Below are 14,720 nucleotides of genomic sequence, written 5' to 3'. Positions count from 1 at the left end.
GGCCTGACACAGTGGGTGTCCTGTAGGGTCCAGTGACCCAGCCTCCTCTATCACTCAAGCTGGGTACTTGAGGTGTGCTCTTTGCATAGACTGAGTACACCTTCCTCTTTTAGTTGAGCCTTAGTTGCTATTGGCAGATCAATGGGAGGGATTTACCCAGGCCAGCTAGCTACAAGGATTGGCTGTGACCACATACATCTGCCCTCCATAGAGGATCAGCTATGCAGGGGTAGGGTGGTGGTATTCCACTGTGGTCTGCATTGTCCACTGCATGCACTGGCCCTGAGGTTTCCCAGGTGGTGCAGGCCAAGGTCAGCTCTGACCTGTGTTTTGCTCGAGGCCACCTTGCCTGAGGTATAAAGCAATCTGATATGGCTGCCACTTGTGCTGGGCTTGGAGATTCCCAGTTGAAGCCTAGCTGTTAATCTAGGCTGGCTGCTGGCTGTTAGTGCTGGGCCCAGAGCTCACTGAGGCCAGCTATTGCTTGTCTGAGAGGATTTAGGAAGTAGTGCAGTATGAGCCAAGACCAGTCATTCATATGGAAAACCAGCTTGGGTGGGCCCATTTGTTGGGTGGGGCAGAGTTTCTGGGGACCTCCAGAGTGTTAGCCAGGTTGATGAAGTCTCAGATATGGCATCAGCTTGCCAGTTTTGTTATCTGTGGGGGAAGGGTTTAGAAAAGGGACAATGGCCTCTGCTCACCTTGATGCCAGACACTGTAGTTTCTCCCAGTATACCACTGGTTCCTTTCAAGCTGCTAGGCCTGTACTGGAGCTCAGAGGAAGTGAGTGTGTGTAAGTGAGTCCATATGTGCATTCTTTAATAGGAACTTCCTGGGGGTCTAGCAGTTTCTTTCACTGAGTCAACTCCTGCTGGAATTGACTGTAGCTTTGCAGTCTGAAGTTGTGGGAATTTATCTTCCTGGCATTGGAACCCTGGGCTGAGGCTTCTAGTAGGGGGCTGGGACTCCTCAGTCCTGAGATATCCCTCCTGAATTTTTACCCACCACACATATGTGTGGGGCCAGCCTATTCCATGTCTGTGCCCCTCCTACCAGTCTGGATAGATATGGTTTCTTTAATTCCATAGTTACAGACTTTCATTCAACTTGATTTCTGATAGTTCTGAGGGATGATTGTTCTATATTTTAGTTGTAATTTTGATTTGGTTGTGTGAAGAGGTGAGCCATGTCTGCCTACTCCACCGGAAGTCCACGACTTTTTAAATAATAAATTGTAAAACAGATATAAAATAGATGAATTCCTCTAAGAATACCACTTAACAAAATGAAGTAGAGTGAAATAGAAAACATCAGTTATCCTACTGCTAATCTTGAAAAAATTGAATTAGCAGTTTATAATTTTCTTTCAAGAATATACTAGGCTCTGATGCTTTTAAAGCTACTTTTTATCAAGTTCAAGTCATAAATAATTCCAACTTTATTCCAAATGCTTTCAGACACTAGAAGAATAGAGAACACTTGCCAATTGATTTTATGATGCTAGTATAACTTTGATACACAAACCAGGCAAAGACAGTTAAGCAAGAAACATTGACTAAACTCACTCATAAACTTGTTTGCAAAATCTTAAACAAAAACTTATCAAGACAAATTCAAGGAAATGTTATGACCAACTTGGTTGTACCCCAAGAATACAAGAAGATTTACCATTAGGAAATTCTTCGAAAAATTCGAGGATAAAGACTATGTGATCACTTCAATAAATACAAAAAAGATATTTGATAAAATTACACATCCATTTATTATTAAAAGCTCCAAGCATAGTAGGAACTTCCTTAATCTGATTTTTTAAAAATCTCAAAAATGGCAAGAAAAGAACATCCTATCTCTTCTCTTGTATTCAATATTGCACTGGAAGTCTTAGCCAGTGAATTAATTCAAGAAAAATAAATTGAAAGCATAGCAACTGGGAGGGTAGAAACAAAACATTATATTTAAAATGGTCTAATCTGACTCCCTGTGCTGCAGGAACACGACACAGGAGGCAGGTGACATGGAAGATGGACAGCTTTCCGACTTGGATTCCCACATGACTACTGCACCCAGTGACAGGCAGCTGCAGGTGCCAAAAGCACTAGGTGGGGACTGTGCAGTGAGGCCGTTCCAGGGGGCACTGCAGGAGCCTGTGCACCAGTATCGTATTATCAGACTGTTAAAAGTGTGGATTCGAGTGAGGAGAGTTTTCTGATTCAGATGATGATAACTCTTATTAGAAACACAAGCCGCAGAAATGTTTTATGCCTCCACCCCTCAAACCAGAGCCTTTTCAGTGTGACCAGAGCAGCCAGAAACTGCCTTTTGCTGGAGGGAAGAAGGTTAACCACATATTGGGCACTGTGCTGCAGGAGATGAGTCAAGATGCAGTGGCCACTGAACTTGGTACCTTGGAAATAGAAAGCACTACGGACAAAAGCAGACAATCTGAGATCTACAATTATTTGCTTGCTCAGAAATTTAAGCAGGAGTCTCAAGAACATGCAAAAGAATTACACAAAGAGCCTGATGAAAACATGAAGATAAGCTCAAAAGAAGAGGAAAATGGGTGAGGTCATCTCAAATGGAAACTACCTGTCAAAGACAGACTAGGGGACATACTAGAAATGGACTATAAAGGCCAATATGAGATTACAGAGGATGATTCTCAGGAGAAAGTGGATGATGAAATTCCTTCCAGGTTGCAGGAACCAAAGAAAGATCAGATAAGCCCGAGCAGTGGGTATAATTGGGAACAAAAAGGCAATTGAACGTCTGATGGTAATTGCTGAAGTTGAACAAAATGGTGGCCTTTTCACAATGAATGGAAGCAAGAGCAAAGAGCACTCCCCTGGCGGGGGCCAGGTCAGAGGCAGCAGAGGTTTATCCCACAGAACATTTTGTAGATCTCACTTAACTCAGCTTTCACCCCTGGGATGGTAGTTGGAGAAGAACAGCAGATGGCGTTTTCCTGCATCTCCTGAAAAACACTCCTGGTATCAATGGGGACCAAATTAAGGACATTTTTGACATGAAAACCAGAACAAATAGGAAGAGGAAAAAGCTGGTAGGAAGAGGAAAACGCAAGTGTTGGGGGGGGGGGCGGCGCGCGGGGAAGATGAAACAAGCTATAAAAGTCTAAATTTTCAAGAAGATGACGATACACCATGAGAAACTTTTGCAAGTGACACAGATGAGGCCCTGGCCTCTTCTGGTGGCTCACAGGAGAAACAAAGTTGCTCTCCAAACACGTTTGGAGAGACGAAGCTGAATGCAGATGCAGCCATCAAGGTTGGTCATTCCCATGATTGGGACATTTGTTTAGTGCATTTTGAGGAATAAAGCTTCCTAAAATAATATTGTAATACACCATTTCTACTGAATCTTCATTTTACTTTACACTGATAGCCATGAAAATCTAAAGAGAAAGACCTGTTTTCTTGTTTTAAATAAAATTGAATACGTGGGAGGATGAATGCGATTGATAAAAACATTTAGAATTTCCTCATGTCTGACAAAATATTAAAAGTGTATAGCAGAAAACTTAATTTCTAAATCTGTTGCATGTGCTAATTTTAGCTAGTTGATAATCAGTTTTGCCCAGGTCCTTATAGTATGCCATTCAAAAGTTTGTTTTCTTTTTCCAATTTATCTCTGCAGTGATTTATGACTGCTTTCAAAACATTCCATTAAAACATCCTAATAAGACACATAAATTGTTAAACTATTTATTACAAATGCATCCAGATTTAGTTTGTCTGTGTTTTAAGAACTCTGACTATTTTAAGGATAGTGATTACAATTTAAATAAGTTTATACTGATAGCTCTCCCCACTGATTTCTTTCTCCAGAAGTAAATAAACATCAGAAGCTTTTCAAAGATGTATTGATTGGTAACATTAAATTAAAATAAAATTGTCTATGTTGAAAAAGTAAAATTATTTTTATATAACAGATGATTAGAAACAAGAAGAGTATTGGAAAATTTTCTGGATATAAAGTCAAAATACTAAAAATGCCAATTGTGAAAGCGAAGACATCTAACAAGTGATGTGCAAAGTGTGGAGGAAGTGTAAAACTTAATTGCAAAGGACTATTATATTAACCTAAACAAATGGAAAATATGTCCTGTTTATAAACAGAAAGACTTAATATCATGACAAAAATTCTCCACAAATTATTCCATAAATTCAGCGCAATTTTAATTCATGGGAAATTTATATGGAAAAACAAAGGGCAAAACGCAACCCACATCTCCCTGAAGGAGAATAGGGTAAAGAAATTGCTATACTAAGTATCAAGATTGATTTCAGTACCATAGCGATAAAGGCAGGATGATGTTGGTTTGGGGATAAAGATGTCAGGACAGAGAACTGAGAAGCAGACCCCCAGTAAGCTGGAGTCTCATTCATGCTCACAGTGAGCACTGCAGAGTCGTGGGTAAAGTTTGAATTTCTAAATATGGAAAAGTTTTTCCTTGTGGAAAATTAAAATTGAATTTCTTCCCTCACACCATACACAAACATCATTTCCAAGTAGAATAAAACTGTAGCTGTGAAAAAGTAAACTGTACAACTTTTATAAACAATAGAAGGGGAAAATTTCATGATCTGGAAGTAGATAAGAATTTCTTAAATTAAAAAATAACACAAAAAAACACAGGCACTGATTGAAAAGATAGATGAATTCATCTATATTAAAATCAAGAGTTTCTGACCTGGCTGGTGTGATTCAGTGGATTGAGTGCTGGCCTGAAAACCAAAAGGATGCCGGTTCAATTCCCAGTTAGGGCACATGCCTGGGTTGTGGGCCTGATCCCCAGTTGGGGGCGTGTAAGAGGCAACAGATCAATGTATCTCTCCCACATTGATGTTTCTCTCCCTCTCCTTCTCCCTCCCTCCTCCTCCTCTTTCTAAATAAATAAAAACTTAAAAAAAATCTAGACCTTCTTTCCATTAAAAAAAGTACTGTAGAATAAAAAACAACAACTAAAAGATAGGCTAAGATATTTGCAACTCATAAGCTACAAAGGATTAGTATCTAAAATGTGTAAAGAATTTCTACAATGAATAAGAAAGGGGTGGGGATAGGGAGAAGGAACAATACAGGCATTTAACAGAAGAGGAAGCTTAAATGATTCATAAGCTATAAGTGATATACTAATCAAATATTGAGAGCCTAAAAGAAGTAAGAATATAAAAATGGCAGTGTGAATTAATAAACATAGTTCAAAGTTAATATGTCAAAAATTTAAAAAGCATATTATTTTGATTTATAAGGTTTAGCACCAGAAAAACTGCAAGTAAACTTAAAGTTTTTGCTCCTGGGGAGTGTGGGACTGAGAATCAGGGGAGGGAACTAAGGTCTCAGATATTCTTCTAAAAATACACACATTTTGCTTAAAAATAAAAAAATATAATAAAAGCATTTCATTTTAAAGAGAAGCAAAATGCTAAATAATCCAGAGTGAGTAGACTCAGGCAGGCAGCCTCTACGTGTAAACATATCTAGAAAACTGCCACAGGATTTAAAGGAAAATCTAATAAATGACGAGCTACACGATGTTGTGGCTAGGGGAGAATCAAGTTGTATTCAAGATGCCATTCTTCCAAATTAACCTGTACATTTAACATGTCCAAACAAATTTTATTTCCTTAGACCTCAATAAAGTGATTTAAAAGTTCGTTAGAAGAATATTGGGAAAAAATAGCCGAGAAAAAAAACAATGAGAGTTATGAAAATTTCACTTGTTCCCCAAATCCAGTAATTTGAGCACTTTGCTCCTGGTGGAATTATAGACAGAGAGATCAATGTAGCAAAAGAAAATGACCAACTGAGCTCATCAGACAGCATCAAAGGTTGCACACACAGTTGTGGGGAAAAGCGCTCAGTTTTGGGACCAGTGTTAACCTGGAACCAACGTTAAAGTCGTACATCAGGCAACATGTTATTAAATGAAAAAAATTTATAAAATAATTTGAAAAGTATAATGCTATTTTTGCAAGAATAGCTGAAGTTTCATTGGAACACACCTACACACAAACACAGATGCTAAGGATAAAAACAAATAGTAACTGGTTATTTCTGGCAGTTTTAGCCAGAAATATTTTTGGCCGTATGCAGTTTTTTTTTAAGATTTTATTTATTTATTTACCTTTAGAGGGGAAGGAGAGAGGGAGAGAAACGTCAATGTATGGTTGCTTTTTGTGCATGCCCTGCTGAGAGTTGGTCTGCAGGGAACTGGCCTGCAACCCAGGCATGTGCCCTGACTGGGAATTGAACCGCAATCCTCTGGTTCGAAGGCCTCTGCTCAATCCACTGAGCTACACCAGCCAGGGCAGCAGCTTTGATTTTCTACTTTTATAAGTATGCTTCTAATTTTTAAAAAGAAAAACTTACTTTAAAAAAATTCAGCTAATTATTTTGGGAAATATAAAGTAGACCTATACATTTTTGTCACATATACTGAAAATATTTTTTAAAAGATTCCAAATCTCTGGAATTCTACCACCCATATTTCTTTTCCATTGTATGACAAAAATATTAAATATGAAATCGTGGTCCCATATTGGTTTAACTATTCTCCTAAAAATACTTGCACTGCATTATTTTAAAGTTAACAATAAAGAGATTGATGAATCCTTCCTGCCAAACAAAACTAGATTATGTTTTATTGTATAGAACGTATTTTTGTTCAAAAGAGCTTATTCTTCAACCAGGTCAGCCCAACCAGTGTGATTACCTCGGCTACACTCACACTTTCTTCCCACCGCTTTTTCTAAATTGCTTCATGATTTTCCAGAGTCATTCTTTAGAGTTGAAATTTTCCATGCTTGGTTCTCTACCAAAGGTGATTTCATTTGGGAAAGATTGAAAAAATGTATAGTCCAAAGTGCCCAGTCATTTTTTGCAGTTACATAAGGTTGAAGAAAAACACTCTACATGAAAACCAATTTAAAATGTTTTTCATCTTCCTAAACAGTAACTCTAAGTGGCTTGTTCTGAGAGGTTTAATACTTGCATCCCACCAGTCCCCAAACAGCAGTTTTATCTTTAGAAACAGACTGCTGTTAATCTCATTGTTGTGCTTCCCCCGCCCCCCACCTCCTTTTCTCAGTTTTTAGAAGACAGAATATGGTGAGTGGACAGTTTGCAGGCCTGGGGTCTGAGTTGGAGAGATGAAAGTGCTGCTGCCTGACCTTGTCCGGGCTGTTCAGTCTGGCGAGCCTGTTGATCACCTTGAGGGCTCTGGTGAGCATCACCGGAAGTGCATATGAGAGAGCTGGCTGGAGCTGACCAGGCTCTGTGAGATGCAAACAGGTCACACGGAGAGGCAAACGGTCTCAGACATGTTTGGGTCTCTGTATGATTGCCGGCTTGCTCTGAAAAGCAGTGCTAGGAGCATTTGCCCCACGTTATGAAAACAATCAGTAAAATGAACTCCTCAGCAGTACAGCACAGTGAGCAAACATTAGAGGTTGCTCTTCAGCGCATGGCTTTCGCTTTTCTGACCAAAGCTTACTTACACTAACGGTCCCGGGGCCACTGTGTATAGTCACACAGATAGTACACTGGACAATTTTAAGGGGTGATTTTCACAAGAGCCCTTGACCATTCTATTCCTCCCAATCTCCACCAAGCATTAGAGAGGAAAGAAAAACCCAAAGTTACCATTTATGCTTTTATCAGATTTTACATTATAAAACCAAGCTTTAGGCACTTAAAATTAATCCAGTAATTTTATTACACATACCTTGAGACTTCGTTGGAAGGTACTCAAATAATACAAGTTCAGGGGAAGCACATCTAATAAAGTGACACTGAGCAAGAAAATTCAAGTGAAATTACACATACAGCTGTTTTAGCAATGGGAGAGTGGACGATTCTATACGAGTTCAAATGCATAAATATCTTAAGCTCTGACTGTGGAAAATAGTCAGCCAAAACATTACCGATGAAAATGTGCATCACTATCTACTATAGCGTTAACCAAGCAGCCACAAAAATAGAGAGAAAAGTAAATAAAACCAAGGAAAATACGTAACTGTAAAGCAAGAAGTCCCTTAATAGGAAACTGCAACCAACTCAAGATGGTAATATTAATCAAACATTTGTAAAGTACCCACTGGGTGCTGAGCACTGGCCTCAACATTTTGTATACATTAATTCATTTTTATATATATTAACTCATGTCAAAATTCTGAGGTAGGTATCATTTTCTCTATTTTACAGACAAGACACTTTGAGGTCAAGTAAGAGCATTGAATGGCTTTAATTAATAGCCACCCTGTATCTGTGGCTTTTGCCCTACAACTTTGTAGTCTCCACCCATTTGAGTAGTAGATTGGTCTTGTGACTTCCTTTGGACAATAGAATGAATAGGGAGGAAGTGAGAACAAGCCTGGCTAGCCTGTTGGAGGATGGAGGAGGTGAAGGAGAGTTGAGGCACGCAGCCAACAAACAGGTAGCCTGGCTGACCCTGAAACAGAGCCAGCTAGCTCTGAGTCACTCCCAATACTGATGCTGCAGACAAGAAAGACTGCTTCTCAGCACACAAGGACAGAAATCAGCAATTATCAATGTGTGAACCATATTTCAGAGAAGAGCCCCAAATCTGAATCCTCAGAATAAATAGTCTAGTAACATGCCAAATTGCTAGGAGGTCAAGTACTGGCAATTATCCCTCATTAACACAAAATATCCAAAATTGCACACCAGTTTGTGTATGATAACCAAAAAAGTGACTGTCTTTCAGGATGTTGAAGCTTACCAGCCAAAGAACACAAGGAGCGTAACTGTGGTCAGACAAGCTTAGGTTTAGTTAGCTGCTGCAGCCTGAGAAAGAGCACACGAGGGGACCATGGGGGGTCTTGTGATGAGGCCTTTGTTATAGTTTTAGGATTTGTAGTAAGTGGTTCTTAGGAAGGCTGAAGGAAGGTGGGAGTCAGGTTTGGATTGAGCATGTCAGAAGTGGAGTTCTGTGCAGGCTATTTGATGATTGGGTGTCTTGGTAATTTTTATCTGGAAGGTGGGAGGGTTGAAGCAGAGCTAGAGAGCTGTCATTGGTAAAGAAGCAGCAATGACTGTCAGCAAGAAAAGAAAGGAAAAAAGATTTTTTGTGTGTTTGTGGGGTGGCCTTGTCTCTGACTTATTTAAGGCGTGGTCTCAGGGAGGCTTTGTCTGATTCTTGTTTGTATTCTGTGAATGCTGTTTATGTTCATCTGGGAACACTTTGCTTCAGCATAGCTGTTAGCTGCTAGCTGCCAGCTGTCAGGGTCATATTTTACTTTCTGGACAATCACTTTGAGTCCATTGGTAGGGGTCCTTCTGACAAATCGAGGAGGATCCCTGACAGCAGTGCATTCTGAGGCATGTGGGTTGCTGGGAGGTATTGCCTCAGACATTCCGATACTACATGAAGGGAGTAGGAGGGTGAGAGGCTGTGGGAGAGGCAAGCATTTGGAAAGAGAGGCTACTGGAAACGGAGTCTTTGACCAGGAGTCTACATGTCAGCCTCGCCCCAGCTGTGATTCTGAGAGGGCACTGAACTTGCAAAGAAACAAGTCATTAGAGAAACATGCAGACCGCCTGTGGATAAAGAAGGATTAAGCAGTCAGGAAAATGGGAAAGACTGACCTATGAAACACATAGAACAGAACTGAGAAAAGGAAGCAGCATACCCAGAAGAGGGAGAGAACAAGCCTAGCTCTGAAAATAGTCACCCGCAGTATCCTGAAGAAAATTCCAGAAACTGTGTGGTATTCTCAGAAGTGTGCATAAAGACAGGGCTTCTGAGTATTGGGACAAAAATCCTGAAGCGATTATAGGCAATTATGCAAAGACACTTGGATCAGAATGGTAGAAGTGTACAAGACTGAGAAGGATTTAAATCATTTCAACACTTCTACAAAAGCTGAACTTAAAATGATCTTTGAAAGTAGTAAAGAGCTTACTTAATGATTTACATGAATAGATGATTTAATGTGCAAATCCAAGAAAACAGAAAAGAGACAGTGGGGTGAAAATTACAAAAGCGAAAAAATAGAAACAAAGGCTGGAGAGCGAAAAAGCCAAGCAAGGGAAATCCTAAAGGAAAGACCAAACCAAATGAAGCTAAAAGCAAATTTTCACGTTTTCTCACTTATAATTTTCTCCCATTTCAATCTTTCTGAAATTAACATGCATCTTATATCTTATCATTTTTCTGCCATTTCCCGCCCCCCCCAAAAACAACTAATCCTCAATGTATCTTTTCAACTGACATCATCTTAGAATCAAAGATATATGTTAATGGGAAAAACATTTCCTCAACTACAGGCAGATCCAACTACTGTAGATTGAAAAGGCTCACTTGAGTTCCAAAGAATATGAATGGAAAATGCCCCACATTAAAGACTTCTTGGCAGAAATGTTGAACTCTTAAGAGAAAAACAGTTCTGCAGGTCACCAGGCCTGAATATCAGACGACCCACAGAAGAGCAGGCACCGGGCTGCCTTGCTCCTGCTTCCAACACCAAAGGCTAGCAGCCATCCACAGAGGTTGAAAGTTGTGGCCCAGGAATTTTTTACTCAGCCAAGTTGCTTATATTTAATAGCTATAAAAAGACATTGCCGGGACAGGCAAGGTGTATCACTCGGGGTTTATTTTAAGGAATTGGCCCATGGCATTGTGGGGCCTGACAAGTCTGGAATCTGTAGAGCAGGCTGGAAAACTGGAAACTCAAGTAGGGTGTCTGTGTTACCGTCTCGAGGCAGAGTTCCTTCTTTCGGGGGAAGCCTTAGTTTTTGCTCTTATGGCCTTCAATTGATTGCATGAGGTCCACCCACATGCTGGAGAACAATTTGCTTTACTTGACGTCTACTGATTGTAAATATTAATGACATCGACAAAATACCTTTGCAGCAACATCTAAACTAGTATTTGACCAAACAATGGGGCATCATAATTAGTCATTTTGACACATAACATTAACTGTCATGCAAGGATTCACAAAATACATCAGCCTTCTTTAAAATGAATGTCTTAAATCTAGGTATTTTCTACACAGAAAACATAAAATTGAGAAAACCATGGTAGAAAATATTGGTGACACAGAAATCATTTAAAGTAAACCTAAAAACTGTACATCTGTTTCTAGAATTGAATAAAAGACTAAGTATTCTTGAAAAGAAAGTGCTCTAATATTAAAGACAGTGTAGTAACTATAATTTAGGTACAAAATCCAAGATTATGTTAACAAAAAAAAGGCAAAAAAAGAAAATGACCAAAACACCAAAATTAACCACTATCAGTAATTCATAAGTGATAAGAACTAACTCATGGTTCTCAACCCCTGGCTGTACATTAGAGTCAGCTGGAGTACTTGTGCACATCCTGAGGCCCTGATGGCCCCCAAGACCAGTTACATCAGAATCTCTTGGGGTGGGCCCCAGTCACCAGCAGTATTTAGAGAGCCTCAGGGGATTCCAAATTTGTTCAGCCAAGTTTGAGAGTCCTTGGACTTGGCCTTTGCCCTTTCTTATGTTTCTTTAGAAGAGGCATTTTATTTTAGCATCAGATTTCACAATTAGTTGCCCCTCTACCTTTCCAAGTCACCTTTTCCATGATCTTTGGTTATTTGATTATAATCTACAGTCCGAGGACCAGAATCCTTAATATCTCTTAGGAGTTTGTTGCGAATGTAGCTGTTCCATGGCCCTGCCTTCCTAAGTGGACTTCTTGCCTACTACTCTTTCTTTCTTCAAACTGTATACAGAAATCTCTTTCCAAAACACATATTTGATAATGCCATAAGTCCCTCAATAAGCAATCAGAAACTCCACATATCTTAAAAACGAAAGCCCTGAAAATGGAATTCAGGGTTCTTGAAGGATTGTCCCCTTTCCCTTGTCTCAAACTTTCTTCTTGGCCTCATTTCCTGCCTTCCTATCTCCAGGCATGTCACGCCATTAGCAATTCACCAAATTGGATAGGCCCTTTCACACTTCAGTTCTTCAGCCGTGAGTGCCTTTTGCCCCATTTTCTCGCTAATTCTTAGCCTTTCCTCAAGGTTCAGTTGAGATGCCACCTCTGCTGTGAAGTCTTCTCTGATTTCCCAGGCAAAAGAAATTTCTGTTCTTTCTCATAGCACTGGTTTCATTGAATCTTGTGTGCTAACTTGTCTGTTTTTCCTCCTAGTTTATTAATTCTTGAAGGGGAGGAACTATGCCCTTTCACCCCTGATCCTCTAGTGAGTGATTGTGGGTCACATTCCAAATCCCTGTGTGTGAATTTTTTCATCAGGGTCAAGCCACTCCACATTCCATGGGCACTTCAGAGGGCAGGGCTAGCCCACACTTTATTTCAACAGTATTTATTGCAGGGTCTCTAACTTTGGCCTGTTAAGCAACTTCTGGACATTTTATGGAAGTTCCATGCTCTCTCCTTATTTTCATCCTGTATTTCACACTGGTGGAGTGTTTGCTCTGTCCTGACACTTTCTTCGTTTCGCTCACATTGACACTTTCTTTCAGGGGGCCCAGTTTGTCCAAGTTGGATTTAAGCAATAAATTAACTTTCTAAGGACGATGACTCAACTTTTTTAAAAGCTGGGGACAATATCAGAAGTTCAAATAGATGTCTAAATAATTTCCCAGGAAGTTTGCTTGGGAAGGGGGTGTGGAATTTCAGTGTGAACTGATGGAAACATCCATGTCTGTTGGCAGTTTCTAAAGAGAATAAGGCTGTCTGCCTGCCTGCAGGAACACTCAAAAATAATTAAGGAATTTAACAGCTGAGCAAGGCTGACTCTACTCAGGTATCATACTAATGAAAAAGTCACAGAGTCTTGCAAAAGCCTGTGTAGCCCAGGGCTCTGACAAGCTGGCACACAACCCAAGCTGTCCAGCTGTGACTGTGAGGTGTTGGACTAAACACACCAAAGTGTTGACACAGAGCTGATTCTGGAGGTGAAAAAGCCCTAGATAAAAGCCATCTGTGAGGACAATATATTTTCCTAAATGTTTTTGCCTTTCTGATTCAAATAATCCATACATATCATGCTCTCTCATAGACACGTTGTTTACTGTTGCAGTATAATGATGCTATTTTATTTGTCCAGAGCCCACTGGCCAAGTTCCCAAGCACTAGAAGCCAGATTTTATGTTTGTTGTCTTGATCAAGCCCCACCCTGAGCTCCATCAGACTGAGAGAACAAATCAAGACAGAGGAAGAGATGAGATCCAAGAAACAGAGTCTCCAACCCAGGAGAAAGGCAGAGGGAATTTCAAAATGACAGTAATGAGAAGCCTCAGCTGTTCATCAGAACTAATGTGTCACCAACTCAAAGATAAGGAGAATGGAGGTTCCAAGAGGGCGTGTCTCCAAGAAAAAAATAGAAACTATATATAACTTGGTGTGATTGATCTTTTGGAAAATCACTTTGAGAAGCTATTGGAAGATGTGGAGAGAGTTAGCAGAAAGTAAAAAGAAGTCTAAGCAAATTAAAAGCAAGGCAATTACTAACTTCTTGAAGAATAAAAAGAAAGGAAATGTCATTGTAGTATGCATAATGCTCCGTTGTGATTAATATTTGTGTAAGCATAATAATGTGAAAACCTAATAATGTATAAGCCTAACACTATTAAACCCAAAACAGTGACAATATGTTAAGGGACACACACTGACAATAGAAGATTTCAATCTCTAATGTTGTTGGTCCAATAAAGATAAAGTGAGGAAAAATTAACTAAGGATATAAAAACATAAACAAAATAAAGTATATAGGTGAAACTCTGTATCCTAAACAATATATCTTCTTGACAAGTACACGTAATCACTCATGATAATTGACCCCATATTTTACTAAGAAAAACTTAATAATTCCAAGAAACAGAAAAAATGCAGGTAGCATTTTCTGATCACATTGCAATAAAACTAGAAATCAGTAACATCAGGAAAAGCCTGAAAAATTTTAAAACTTTATTTTAAATGCTTGCTGTTCGAATACTAGTCTGTAGACAAAAGTGTCTGCATCCCTTTGGGCTTGTTAGAATTGCAGAATCTCAGATACACCAGATCTGCTAAGTCGGGGTCTGCAGTTTACAAAATTCCCAAGGGATTTGCAAGTGCATTCATGTTTAACTATTGCTATGGACTGAAAGTTGGTGACCTCTCACAATTCATGTTAAAATATAATCCTCAGTGTGATGGTATTTGAAGGTGGGTCCTTTGAGAGGTAATTAGATTATGAGGGTGAACCTCTTGTGAATGGAAGTAGTTACTTTAAAAGAAGAAGCCAGAGAGCTGGCTCACCCTCTTCGTGCTACATGGGGATACAAGGAGAAGTCAGCTTTCTGCAAACCTGATCATGCTGGTACCCTGGTCTCAAACACAGTTCTATTGTTGATCTGCCACTCAGTTTATAATATTTCATTATGGCAGCTTGAGCTTGACACTCACTATTTCCAGAAAATATTGATAATTAAAATAAACACTAGAACTATGGGTCAAAAACACAGTAGAACAGATAAAAATATTAGTTTTAGATATTTAAATTAAAAAAGGAAAACAAGACCATCAATGCATTAAATATTCAACTCAAAAAATTAAGGAAAACACAAAATAACATAAAAGAGGGATTTCATAATGATAAAACTAGAAATCAGTAAGTTAAAATAACAGTAGGATTAAAGTAACAGTAGGTCCACACCTGCTGGGACTAACTATGGCAGCCAAGAAAGGCTGG

The 14,720-nt window shown here is 39.3% G+C and overlaps 1 pseudogene; it reads left to right on the top strand.

The window, feature by feature from the left end:
* Positions 1–221: 221 nt before the first annotated feature.
* LOC118990935 (phosphorylated adapter RNA export protein-like) lies at positions 222–3,136 on the top strand (annotated as a pseudogene).
* The last annotated feature ends 11,584 nt before the right edge of the window (positions 3,137–14,720 follow it).

The sequence above is a fragment of the Sturnira hondurensis genome, unplaced genomic scaffold (assembly GCF_014824575.4).
Source record: "Sturnira hondurensis isolate 20B ecotype Veracruz unplaced genomic scaffold, ASM1482457v3 Scaffold0007401, whole genome shotgun sequence".
Taxonomy (NCBI): domain Eukaryota; kingdom Metazoa; phylum Chordata; class Mammalia; order Chiroptera; family Phyllostomidae; genus Sturnira; species Sturnira hondurensis.
The sequence above is the reverse complement of the archived record's forward strand: the minus strand, read 5'-3'. Positions and strand labels throughout refer to the sequence as shown.